The sequence below is a fragment of the Triticum dicoccoides genome, chromosome 2B (assembly GCF_002162155.2).
Source record: "Triticum dicoccoides isolate Atlit2015 ecotype Zavitan chromosome 2B, WEW_v2.0, whole genome shotgun sequence".
Classification (NCBI taxonomy): Eukaryota; Viridiplantae; Streptophyta; class Magnoliopsida; order Poales; family Poaceae; genus Triticum; species Triticum dicoccoides.
This window is the reverse complement of record NC_041383.1, coordinates 669,126,013-669,139,086: the sequence shown is the minus strand read 5'-3', so window position 1 is coordinate 669,139,086 and position 13,074 is coordinate 669,126,013.

Below are 13,074 nucleotides of genomic sequence, written 5' to 3'. Positions count from 1 at the left end.
TGTCATGAAACCAGGCCAAGTTTCATGTTTTTTGGGTGAGTTTTAGATTTACTAGGATTTGAAAACCGAGATTCTCAATGTTTTAGGACGACGACAAGTTTGTAATTCATTCTCATTCCTTAAATGAGATCTAAACATGCACCCAATGACACATGTATGATTTCCCACCCATTTTGTGCTTGTAGTTCAAATTTGAATTATGGACTATATTTAATGCGTAGAAAGCTTAATTAGTAATATATACAATGGTCATATGAACCCTAAACATGCACCCCAAGGACACATGTACGTTTTTTCTAGCCATTTTGGTGCACTAGAGCATGTATTTGTAGTTCGGATTTGAATCATCGACATTAAATGCCTAGAAAACTCAATTAATGAATAAAAAGGGTCAAACGAACCGTGAATAATTTCAAAGTTTAGCGCGAATCTCCCGTTGTTCCGTACGTGTTGCGTGTAGAAAAAAATACGAGGCTAGAAGAGGGAGCGATTATCGTTTGGCCCACAAGGGGACACATTTCCCTATCGAAACCATGACGGTTCTTGCGACAGGCTCCGCTTTGTAAGAGGTTTGTAATAAAGCTTCGCCCAAATTAGCAATGTTTTTACCATGACATATATGTGCCATGACGTGACACCATGCCAGCTTTAATGACTTTCTGGTGAGTTTTGAATTTATGGGGATTTAAAACCGAGTATTCAAATGTTTGAGGACGAGCCAAGACACCGGTCAGGTTGTAATTTGTTCCCATTCCTTGCATGGGACCTAAACATGCACCCAAGGACACATACATGTATAATTTTTCTAGCCATTTTGGTGAACTGGAGCATGTATTTGTACTTCAGATTTGAATTATGGACATTAAATGCCTAGGAAACTCAGTTAGTGTATAAAAAGGCCAAACGAACCCTAAATAAGTATAAATTTCAACATGGATATCATGTCGTTCCATGTTGCCCGTAGAAGACAATACAAGGCGAAAAGAGGGAGCGACTACGTTTGGCCACAAGGGGAACACGTTTCCCTATCGGAACCATCAGGCTTCCTTGAGAGAAGCTCCGGTTTGTAAGAGGTTTGTAATAAAGTTTGGCCCAAATTGGCAATGTTTTTACCACGACATATATGTGTGCCATGACGTGACACCATGCCACCTTTGATGACTTTCTGGTGAGTTTTGGATTTTATGGGGATTTAAAACCCAAGATTCCAAATGTTTGAGGACGAGCCAGGACGCCAGTACGGTTGTAATTCATTCACATACCTGGCATGGGACCTAATTAAACATGCACCCAAGGACACGTGCATGTACAATTTTTCTAGCCATTTTGGTGAACTTGAGCATGTATTTGTAGTTCAGATTTGAATTATGGACATTAAATGCCTAGGAAACTCAATTAGTGTATATATAAACAGGCCAAACGAACCCTGAATAAGTTTAAATTTCAGCATGGATGTCATGTAGTTCCATGTTGCCCGTAGAAGAAAATAAAAGGCAAAAAGAGGCCGTGATTACGTTTCGACAACAAGGGGAACATGTTTCCCTATCGGAACCACAAGGCTTCTAGTTGAGAGAAAGCTCCATTTGTAAGAGGTTTGTAATAAAGCTTGGCCCAAATTGGCAATGTTTTTACCATGACATATATGTGCCATGACGTGACACACAATGCCACCTTTGATGACTTTTTGGTGAGTTTTGGATTTTATGGGGATTTAAAACCCGAGATTCCTAATGTTTGAGGACGAGCAAGGACGCCGGTACGGTTTCCCTATCGGAACCACAAGGCTTCTTGTTGAGAGAAGCTCCGATTTGTAAGAGGTTCGTAATGCAGGTGAAATGATGATATATAGCATGCCAACTTTCAACCATTTCAGAGTTCATTTGAAGTGCTTTTCAATTTCAGGGTCATTTAGCTAAAAAAATCAGTAAATGCATGAAAAATACCAAATGAAGTCAGGAAGGGTTGAAAATTGATTATGTGGCTTTGAATGGTGCATTTTGAACACATAAAAAGTCTGGAGTTCAAATAAGTTCAAAAAAGTGAAATCCCTTTGTAACAGATGAGTTTTCGTTCGAAACACTGATACTTCGAAAGAGATTGTCCATTCTGCACACGAAGTGCATCCAATTTTTGCCGTAACCCTCTCAACTTTTTAGAACATGCTATGTGGGTGAAATGATGATACCATGCCAACTTTCAACCTTTTTAGAGTTCATTTGAGGTTTGTAAAAAGCTTGGCCCAAATTGGATAATTTTTTACCATGACATATATGTGCCATGACGTGACACCATGCCAACTTTCATCACATGACACCATGCTGTAGGACCTTGAGAAGAGGTGTCTAGAGGGGGGGTGATTAGACACTAAGTACCAAAGTTGCAGTTTTTAAGTTTCTTTAAAGTTTGAGTGGAGTTTAGGCACAAGTTTAACATTCACAACATATAGCAAGCAAGCATGCAAAGAGTATATGAGCAGCGGAAAATAAAGCATGCAACTTGCAAGAATGTAAAGGGAAGGGATTGGAGGATTCAAACACAATTGGAGACACGGATGTTTTTGGCGTGGTTCCGATAGGTGGTGCTCTCGCACATCCACGTTGATGGAGACTTCAACCCACAAAGGGTAATGGTTGCGCGAGTCCACGGAGGGCTCCACCCATGAAGGGTCCACGAAGAAGCAACCTTGTCTATCCCACCATGGCCGTCGCCCATGAAGGACTTGCCTCACTAGCGGTAGATCTTCATGAAGTAGGCAATCTCCTTGCCCTTACAAACTCTTTAGTTCAACTCCACACTCTTTGTCGGAGGCTCCCAAGTGACACCTAGCCAATCTAGGAGACACCACTCTCCAAGAAGTAACAAATGGTGCGTTGATGATGAACTCCTTGCTCTTGTGCTTCAAATGATAGTCTCCCCAACACTCAACTCTCTCTCATAGGATTTGGATCTGGTGGAAAGAGGGTTTGAGTGGAAAGCAACTTGGGGAAGGCTAGAGATCAAGATTCATATGGTAGGAATGGAATATCTTGGCCTCAACACATGAGTAGGTAGTTCTCTCTCGGAAATAGGATGCTAGAAGTGTAGGTTCAGTCTGATGGCTCTCTCCACGAATGAAGAGGAGGTGGAGGGGTATATATAGCCTCCACACAAAATCTAACCGTTACACACAATCTACCAAACTCGGTGGGACCGAATCGTTAAACTTGGTCAGACCAATTTAGCAAATAATGTGACCGTTAGGGTTTTCGGTGGGACCGGAATGCAACTCGGTGGGACCGATTCGGTTAGGGTTAGGGCATAACGTAATCTCGGTAAGACCGATTACACAAACTCGGTGGGACCGATTTTGGTAATAAGCTTTCTAGAGAGTTGGTCAGGCAAACTCGGTTTGACCAATTATCGAACTCGGTGGGACCGAGTTTGATAATAAGTTAACCAGAGAGTTTGCATTGTAATCTCGGTAGTACCGATTGCTCAAACTCGGTGAGACCGGTTTTGATAATGGACATACACAGAGAGATTACAATCCCATCTCGGTGAGACCGAGATCCCTATCGGTGAGACCGATTTGCCTAGGGTTTGTGGCAATGGCTAAGACATCCAAACTCGGTGGCGCCGGATAGAAAGAATCAGTGGGGCCGAGTTTGACTTTAGGTTTAGGACATATGTGTGGAAGTGGGAAAGCAGTTGAGGGTATTTGGAGCATATCACTAAGCACTTGAAGCAAGAGGCTCATTAAGCAACACCTCATCCCTCCTTGATAGTATTGGCTTTTCCTATACACTCAATTGATCTTGGATCACTAAAATGTAAAATGAAGAGTCTTGAGCTTGAAGCTTGAGCGAATCCTTTGTCCTTAGCATCTTGAAGGAGTTCCCACATCCTTTAGTCCATGCCACTCCATTGTTGAACTTATCTGAAACATACTAGATAAAAGTGTTAGTCCAACAAGAGATATGTTGTCATTAATTACCAAAACCACCTAGGGAGCACTTGTGCTTTCAATCTCCCCCTTTTTGGTAATTGATGGCAACATACATCAAAGCTTTAGATAAAGATATAAAGAATAGCAAGTAAAGCTTTGGAAAGACATGTAACAAGCATAGGCTCCCCCTACATGTATGCAATCATGTGAATATGAAATATAGAAGCATGTGCTAGCATAACCATGATAAAGCAGGCAATGTGTTACATGTATCTTGGCTATATGCATGAGAGCAAAAAGTATTAAAGAGAATACCTTCATGCCCATGAGTCCTTCTTGCAAACAGTATGTACATCAGCAAGAATTTCTCATACACATGATTGTGATGCATATACTTACCTTGTGGTATTGAGTTGGCTTAGGATGGAATGAACCTGTGAAAACAAGGTTAGATAACACAGATGCATCTACTAGCCAGAGCAAACAGAAGAAACCACAAGAATACCAAGACTGGGATGACATGTAGAGAGTGAGTACTGAGTACCACATTAGATTAGACATGTCCCCAAGAGTAAAGATATGCAATGAATTTAAATGATCTATTTCCCTTAGATGTCTTGCTCCCCCTGAATCTAACATGGGATACTAGGAAAAGATGGGGAACAGAAAATCAGAGCTGAAGGAAAACAGAGCTGAAAGATATGAATGATGATCAGAGCTAAAGTTCAGAGCTAATGTATGCTAATGCAAAATGAGCACAACAGATCATATGAACATGTCTCTCCCCTCAAGAAGACATGTGGACATCTCTCCTCTTGAACACCAAGCATCTAGGATCCTTGAGAAATACTTTCTACTTAAGTATCCTCTCCCCCTGGAGATCCCTCTCGTCTTTTGAGGGTCTCTTCCCCTAGAAGGTCTCTCTCTCCCTTAAGAAGAAAGGTGATAAGTTTTGATGCTCTCTCTCTATCGCCAAATGATAAGCTTTGCTGTTCTTTCTCTCCCCCTTTGACATAAATTTCCAAGAAGGGTCTTCTGGAGTCTGTCGAATGGGTTTGGTCCTTGAGACACAGAACAAAGCAATGATGAAAATGTGATGCTTGTAGAGGACAAGATTCATTGAGTGGAGCTGGATCAGAAGAAACACAGAATATGTGGCAAAGAGTTTTTCCTGTTATGAAATCGGTGGCACCGAGTGGTATGCTTCGGTCGTACCGAACAGATTCGGTTGGACCAAAAATAACAAATCAGTGTAACCGAGTTCATCGCAGAGAAAACACTTGTCACCTCAGCTCACTAGACTAGTAAGATCTCACAAAGATTTGCAAGGAATTAACTGAAAGATATGCAAGGAATTAGATGCAGAAAATGCAGTGAAAACAGAAAGAAATCTAGGTGAAGTTTTTTTTGAAAGGGGAAACACATATGCATGAGACAAATGCAAAAACTCAGAAAAGAACACAGGAGAACTTCATCTAGAGATGGTCGGCGACAAAGTCACCTATGTTAGAGTATATTGACTTAGGAGTCAAGTGAGATCACTTGATCATAGGCCATACTCATCGTTTAAGCTTAAAATGGGGTTGCCATTTTTCGTTCAAGCATCTTGATGTATTCACATCTTGTCGAGTTGCTTTAACTCATGACTCGGAGTAAAGCTTCTCTAAGATGGAATAACATACCTTGGTTGGTGGTGTTATCCATGTAGTTGAACTTGCGTGGGGTTGCTCAAGGTTGATGTAGCTCATCAAGAATTTATAGCACCACATGGAATTTGAGTCCATCTACCTACATGGGTTAGTTCTTGCAAGGAAGAGCACTTGTATATCCAAAAATGACAATCATGAAACTCAACATAGAATTTTTTTTAAAGGATATGTTTGAATGGTTTCGTGCTTCCTTGTCTTCAACCACCTTGTGTAGAGACTTGGTAATGTAGAGATTGCTCAAGATATGAGTAGGTTACAATCTCATGGAGTTTGATTCAACCAAGTACCTACATGGGTTAGATAACATGCAAGATACAAATATATCCAAGACATAAGATCTTCATCATAAGAGAAATATCAAGGATTAGTCATAAGCTCATGTCTTGCATGTATCCAATGGAGTTTCTACTCCAAGTTTGAAGCATCAATGATGTTCAATTCTCCTCTTAACCTGCAAAACACTTTCTCATCAAGAGGTTTAGTGAATATATCCGCTAATTGCTTTTCGGTGCGAACATGCTTAAGATAATGTCTCCCTTAGCAACATGATCTCGAATGAAATGATGACGAACTTCAATATGCTTAGTTTGAGAATGTTGCACAGGATTATGACCAATTTTGATAGCACTTTCATTATCCCAAAGCAATGGAACATGTCTCACATATATCCCATAATCTTTAAGAGTTTGGGTCACCCAAAGTAATTGAGCACAACATGAACCAGCGGCAATATATTCAGCTTCGTCGGTGGATAAGGATACCGAGTTTTGTTTCTTGGAGGACCAAGACACAAGAGATCTACCAAGAAATTGACAAGTACCCGAAGTGGACTTTCTATCAACCTTGTCTCCGCCATAGTCCGAGTCGGAATAGCCAACAAGATCGAAAGAGGCCCTCTTAGGATACCAAATGCCAAAATTTGGTGTATGGATTAAGTATCTCACTATCCTTTTCACGGCCTTAAGATGACATTCTTTAGGAGCAGCTTGATATCGTGCACACATGCACACACTTAGCATAATATCGGGATGTGAAGCACACAGATATAACAATGAACCAATCATAGAGCGATAAACCTTTTGATCAACCAGTTCACCATCTTTGGTCAAATCAAGATGTCCACTAGTAGGCATGGGTGTAGACATACCTTTGCATTCTTGCATATTGAACTTCTTGAATAAGTCCATAGTGTACTTCGTTTGAGAGACAAAAGTACCTTCCTTAGTTTGCTTGATTTGCAACCCAAGAAAGAATTTGAGTTCACTCATCATAGACATCTCAAACTTCTCCGACATTAGCTTCCCAAACTTTTCACTAAAATGAGGGTTAGTTGAACCAAATATAATATCATCAACATAAATTTGGCACACAACGAGTTCACCATTAACCCTTTTAGTAAAAAGAGTAGAATCAATTTTTCCAATTTCAAATCCTTTTTCAATAAGGAACTTGGTCAAGCATTTATACCATGCTCTAGGAGCTTGTTTAAGTCCATAAAGAGCTTTGTGAAGTTTGTAAACATGATTGGGTTTCTTAGGATTGACAAAGCCGGGAGGTTGTTTAACATAAACTTCCTCCTCTATTTCACCATTTAGAAAAGCACTTTTAATGTCCATTTGGTACAAGGTGATATCATGGTGATTAGCATAGGCAAGTAAGATGCGAATGGACTAAAGTCTAGCAACGGGGGCGTAAGTCTCACCATAGTCCATACCTTCGACTTGTGTGTAGCCTTGGGCGACGAGACGTGCTTTGTTGTGAACTACTTGTCCATCTTCATCTTGCTTGTTGCGAAACACCCATTTGGTACCGATGATGTTGTGGTTGTTGTCGGGCTTCTCAATCAATGTCCAAACTTGGTTCCTCTCAAAGTTGTGTAGCTCTTCATGCATAGCATTTATCCAATCCGGATCTTCCAATGCTTCTTCGACCTTCATAGGTTCAATGCTAGAGATGAAAGAATAGTTTTCACAAAAGTTAGCTAAATGAGTTTTAGAGCGAGTGATTCTCCTGGTTTGAATATCATTATAGATTTGCTCTACGGGATGGTCTTTAGCAATTCTTGCTCGAACTAGTGAAAGCTTTTGCTTGGATCTTTGTTGAACATCTTCTTCATCATGTTCTTCTTCTTGGCCTTCTTCATTGTTGGCATTGTCGTTCTCTTGTCGTGGTGGAGAAGGAGGTCATTGCCGTTCATCTTGATGCACTTCCTCATTTCCTTCATCTTGGTGTGTCCCACTTGTGGATGCTTCCGTATCAACTCTTGGTTCACCTTGTCGTGAAGTAGAAGCTTCCACTTGGACAGACGAAGTACTCTCATTCACCTCTGTTGGATGGACCTTGCCAATAGACAAGTCTTGGATTGCTTCCGAAGGATCTTTGTCTCCTACATCAATTGGCAATTGCTCTACTTGCGAGCCGTTAGATTCATCAAACTTCACATCTACCGTCTCTTCAACCTTTCGGGTGAAACTGTTGTAGACACGGTAAGTGTGAGAGTTTGAGCCATAACCTAGTAGGAAACCTTCATGAGACTTAGGAGGAAATTTAGAACGACGATGCTTATCAAGAATGTAGCACTTTGAGCCGAATACTCGAAATTATCCAACTTGCGGTTTGTTACCGGTGAGTAGCTCATATGCCGTCTTGCCGAGTAGCTTGTGAAGATACAAGCGATTTGTTGCATGACAAGCTGTCTCAACCGCTTCTGCCCAAAAGTGCTTCGGCGTCTTGTACTCATCAAGCATCGTTCTTGCCATTTCGATGAGCATCCGGTTCTTCCTCTCAACAACTCCATTTTGTTGAGGTATGTACGTAGCTGAGAACTCGTGTGAAATCCCTTCTTCGTCAAGAAAGGTGTCCACATTTGCATTCTTGAACTCCGTTCCGTTGTCACTGCGAACCTTCTTGATCTTCACTTCAAATTGGTTTTGGGCCTTCCTAGCGAAGTTTTTGAAGATCTTCTGAACCTGCGATTTATCATCAAGAAAGAACACCCATGTAAATCTTGAAAAATCATCAACTATAACTAGACCAAAAGAATTTCCACCGAGGCTCTTGTAAGAGTTGGGACCAAAGAGATCCATGTGAAGTAGCTCGAGTGGCCTCTTTGTGGTCATGATGTTCTTCACGGGATGCCTTCCTCCAACCTGTTTACCTGCTTGACAAGCACTGCAAAGTCTATCCTTATCAAATATGACATCATTAACTCCAAGGATATGATTTCCCTTAATAAGCTTGTCAAGGTTTCGCATACCAACATGACCTAATCGTCTATGCCATAACCAGCCTTTTGAGGATTTAGCAATGAAGCAAGTTTTAGGTTGAGCCTTTTTAGTGAAATCAACAATGTATAGATCACCTCTACGCACACCGGTAAAGACCATTTTATGATTGTCTCGACGAAACACTTGGCAATCTACTTCAGTAAATAGGACATTGAAACCGAAATCAGCAAGTCTAGATACTGAAAGTAAGTTGTAACCAAGAGATTCAACGAGCATAACATTTTGTATGGAGCTATCATGTGATATGGCCACCTTACCGAGGCCAACCACCTTACCCTTTGAGTTGTCACCGAAAGTGACATACTTTCGAGGACTATCATTATCAGCAAGCTCACGAAACATGTCTTTATCTCCGCTCATGTGATCGGTACATCCACTATCAAGAACCCATTCCTTTCCTCCTGACATATATCCCCGAAGATTTGCCATAAGACCAAAATGTCTCATTGCATCATCAAGATCGAAGCCACTATCATCATCCTCATCATAGTATCCATGTTCAACATCGTCATGTGGTGGATCAAATCCTAGAGAGGGTGATTCGTTAGAGTGATTTTGACAATGATCTTGTCTATGAATTTTTATAGCTTCGAAAATAATATCACTAATAATACCAACATTTCCTTTGGCACGCATAAGGTTTGTGGGCTCAAATAGACGATCACCAAACATAGGATCACTAGTATTCATCTTACTCAAGGCAATAGACTTATGGAGAATTTCATCTAGATTTTTCAAGGAATAATCTGGAAATCGTTCCTCAAGAAATTTCCATATGGTGTAGGCACACTTAAAAGTAGGCAAACATCCAATCAAGTTTCTAGGCAATCCTCTAATGATAAGTTCGGCAGTTCTAAGATTCCTAACCATGTCAATTGACTCATCATGGGGGAGTGACTATGTTTCGCCACAAGGGAAACACGTTTCCCTATCGGAACCATCAGGCTTCCTTGAGAGAAGCTCTGGTTTGTAAGAGGTTTGTAATAAAGTTTGGCCCAAATTGGCAATGTTTTTACCACGACATATATGTGTGCAAGGACGTGACACCATGCCACCTTTGATAACTTTCTGGTGAGTTTTGGATTTTATGGGGATTTAAAACCCAAGATTCCAAATGTTTGAGGACGAGCCAGGACACCAGTACGGTTGTAATTCATTCACATTCCTGGCATGGGACCTAATTAAACATGCACCCAAGGACACATGCATGTACAATTTTTCTGTCCATTTTGGTGAACTTGAGCATGTATTTGTAGTTCAGATTTGAATTATGGACATTAAATGCCTAGGAAACTCAATTAGTGTATATATAAACAGGCCAAACGAACCCTGAATAAGTTTAAATTTCAGCATGGATATCATGTAGTTCCATGTTGCCCGTAGAAGAAAATACAAGCCAAAAAGAGGCCGTGATTACGTTTCGACAACAAGGGGAACATGTTTCCCTATCGGAACCACAAGGCTTCTAGTTGAGAGAAAGCTCCGTTTGTAAGAGGTTTGTAATAAAGCTTGGCCCAGATTGGCAATGTTTTTACCACGACATATATGTGCCATGACGTGACACACAATGCCACCTTTGATGACTTTCTGGTGAGTTTTGGATTTTATGGGGATTTAAAACCCGAGATTCCTAATGTTTGAGGACGAGCAAGGATGCCGGTACGGTTTCCCTATCGGAACCACAAGGCTTTTTGTTGAGAGAAGCTCCGATTTGTAAGAGGTTCGTAATGCAGGTGAAATGATGATATATAGCATGCCAACTTTCAACCATTTCAGAGTTCATTTGAAGTGCTTTTCAATTTCAGGGTCATTTAGCTCAAAAAATCAGTAAATGCATGAAAAGTCTGGAGTTCAAATAAGTTCAAAAAAGTGAAATCCCTTTGTAGCAGATGAGTTTTCGTTCGAAACCCTGATACTTCAAAAGAGATTGTCCATTCTGCACACAAAGTGCATCCAATTTTTGCCGTAACCCTCTCAACTTTTTAGAACATGCTATGTGGGTGAAATGATGATACCATGCCAACTTTCAACCTTTTTAGAGTTCATTTGAGGTTTGTAAAAAGCTTGGCCAAATTGGACAGTTTTTTACCATGACATATATGTGCCATGACGTGACACCATGCCAACTTTCATCACATGACACCATGCTATAGGACCTTGAGAAGAGGTGTCTAGAGGGGGGTGATTAGACACTAAGTACCAAAGCTGCAGTGTTTAAGTTTCTTTCAAGTTTGAGTGGAGTTTAGGCACAAGTTTAACATTCACAACATATAGCAAGCAAGCATGCAAAGAGTATATGAGCAGCGGAAAATAAAGCATGCAACTTGCAAGAATGTAAAGGGAAGGGATTGGAGGATTCAAACGCAATTGGAGACACGGATGTTTTTGGCGTGGTTCCGATAGGTGGTGCTATCATACATCCACGTTGATGGAGAATTCAACCCACGAAAGGTAACGGTTGCGCGAGTCCACGGAGGGCTCCACCCACGAAGGGTCCACGAAGAAGCAACCTTGTCTATCCCACCATGGCCTTCGCCCACGAAGGACTTGCCTCACTAGCGGTAGATCTTCACGAAGTAGACGATCTCCTTGCCCTTACAAACTCCTTGGTTCAACTCCACAATCTTTGTCGGTGGCTCCCAAGTGACACCTAGCCAATCTAGGAGACACCACTCTCCAAGAAGTAACAAATGGTGCGTTGATGATGAACTCCTTGCTCTTGTGCTTCAAATGATAGTCTCCCCAACACTCAATTCTCTCTCATAGGATTTGGATCTGGTGGAAAGAGGGTTTGAGTGGAAAGCAACTTGGGGAAGGCTAGAGATCAAGATTCATATGGTAGGAATGGAATATCTTGGCCTCAACACATGAGTAGGTAGTTCTCTCTCAGAAATAGGATGCTAGAAGTGTAGGTTCAGTCTGATGGCTCTCTCCACGAATGAAGAGGAGGTGGAGGGGTATATATAGCCTCCACACAAAATCTAACCGTTACACACAATCTACCAAACTCAGTGGGACCGAATCGTTAAACTTGGTCAGACCGATTTAGCAAATAATGTGACCGTTAGGGTTTTCGGTGGGACCGGAATGCAACTCGGTGGGACCGATTCGGTTAGGGTTAGGGCATAACGTAATCTCGGTAAGACCGATTACACAAACTCGGTGGGACCAATTTTGGTAATAAGCTTTCCAGAGAGTTGGTCAGGCAAACTCGGTTTGACCGATTATCAAACTCGGTGGGACCGATTTTGATAATAAGTTAACCAGAGAGTTTGCATTGTAATCTCGGTAGTACCGATTGCTCAAACTCGGTGAGACCAATTTCGATAATGGACATACACAGAGAGATTACAATCCCATCTCGGTGAGACCGAGATCCCTATCGGTGAGACCGATTTGCCTAGGGTTTGTGGCAGTGGCTAAGACATCCAAACTCGGTGGTGCCGGATAGAAAGAATCAGTGGGGCCGAGTTTGACTTTAGGTTTAGGACATACGTGTGGAAGTGGGAAAGCAGTTGAGGGTATTTGGAGCATATCACTAAGCACTTGAAGCAAGAGGCTCATTAAGCAACACCTCATCCCTCATTGATAGTATTGGCTTTTCCTATAGACTCAATGTGATCTTGGATCACTAAAATGTAAAATTAAGAGTCTTGAGCTTGAAGCTTGAGCCAATCCTTTGTCCTTAGCATCTTGAAGGAGTTCCCACATCCTTTAGTCCATGCCACTCCATTGTTGAACTTATCTGAAACATACTAGATAAAAGTGTTAGTCCAACAAGAGATATGTTGTCATTAATTACCAAAACCACCTAGGGAGCAGTTGTGCTTTCACATGCCAACTTACATGTATAATTTTTCTAGCCATTTTGTTGAACTGGAGCATGTATTTGAAGTTCAGATTTGAATTATGGACATTAAATGCCTAGGAAACTCAATTAGTGTATAAAAAGGTCAAACGAAAGCCGTGTGCCTACCAAACTGTGGCCGATGCCGCCCGCGATCTGAGTCGTGCGTTCTGATTGGCCAAAACCCAAACCTCACGGATCGTACGTCTGCACTATTGGATGCTCCCAAATCGAACAGCAACCCTCAACCCTTTCAACAGCACATGCAGTACATGGGTAAGCACTGTGCACATGTGTCGTCTAGCC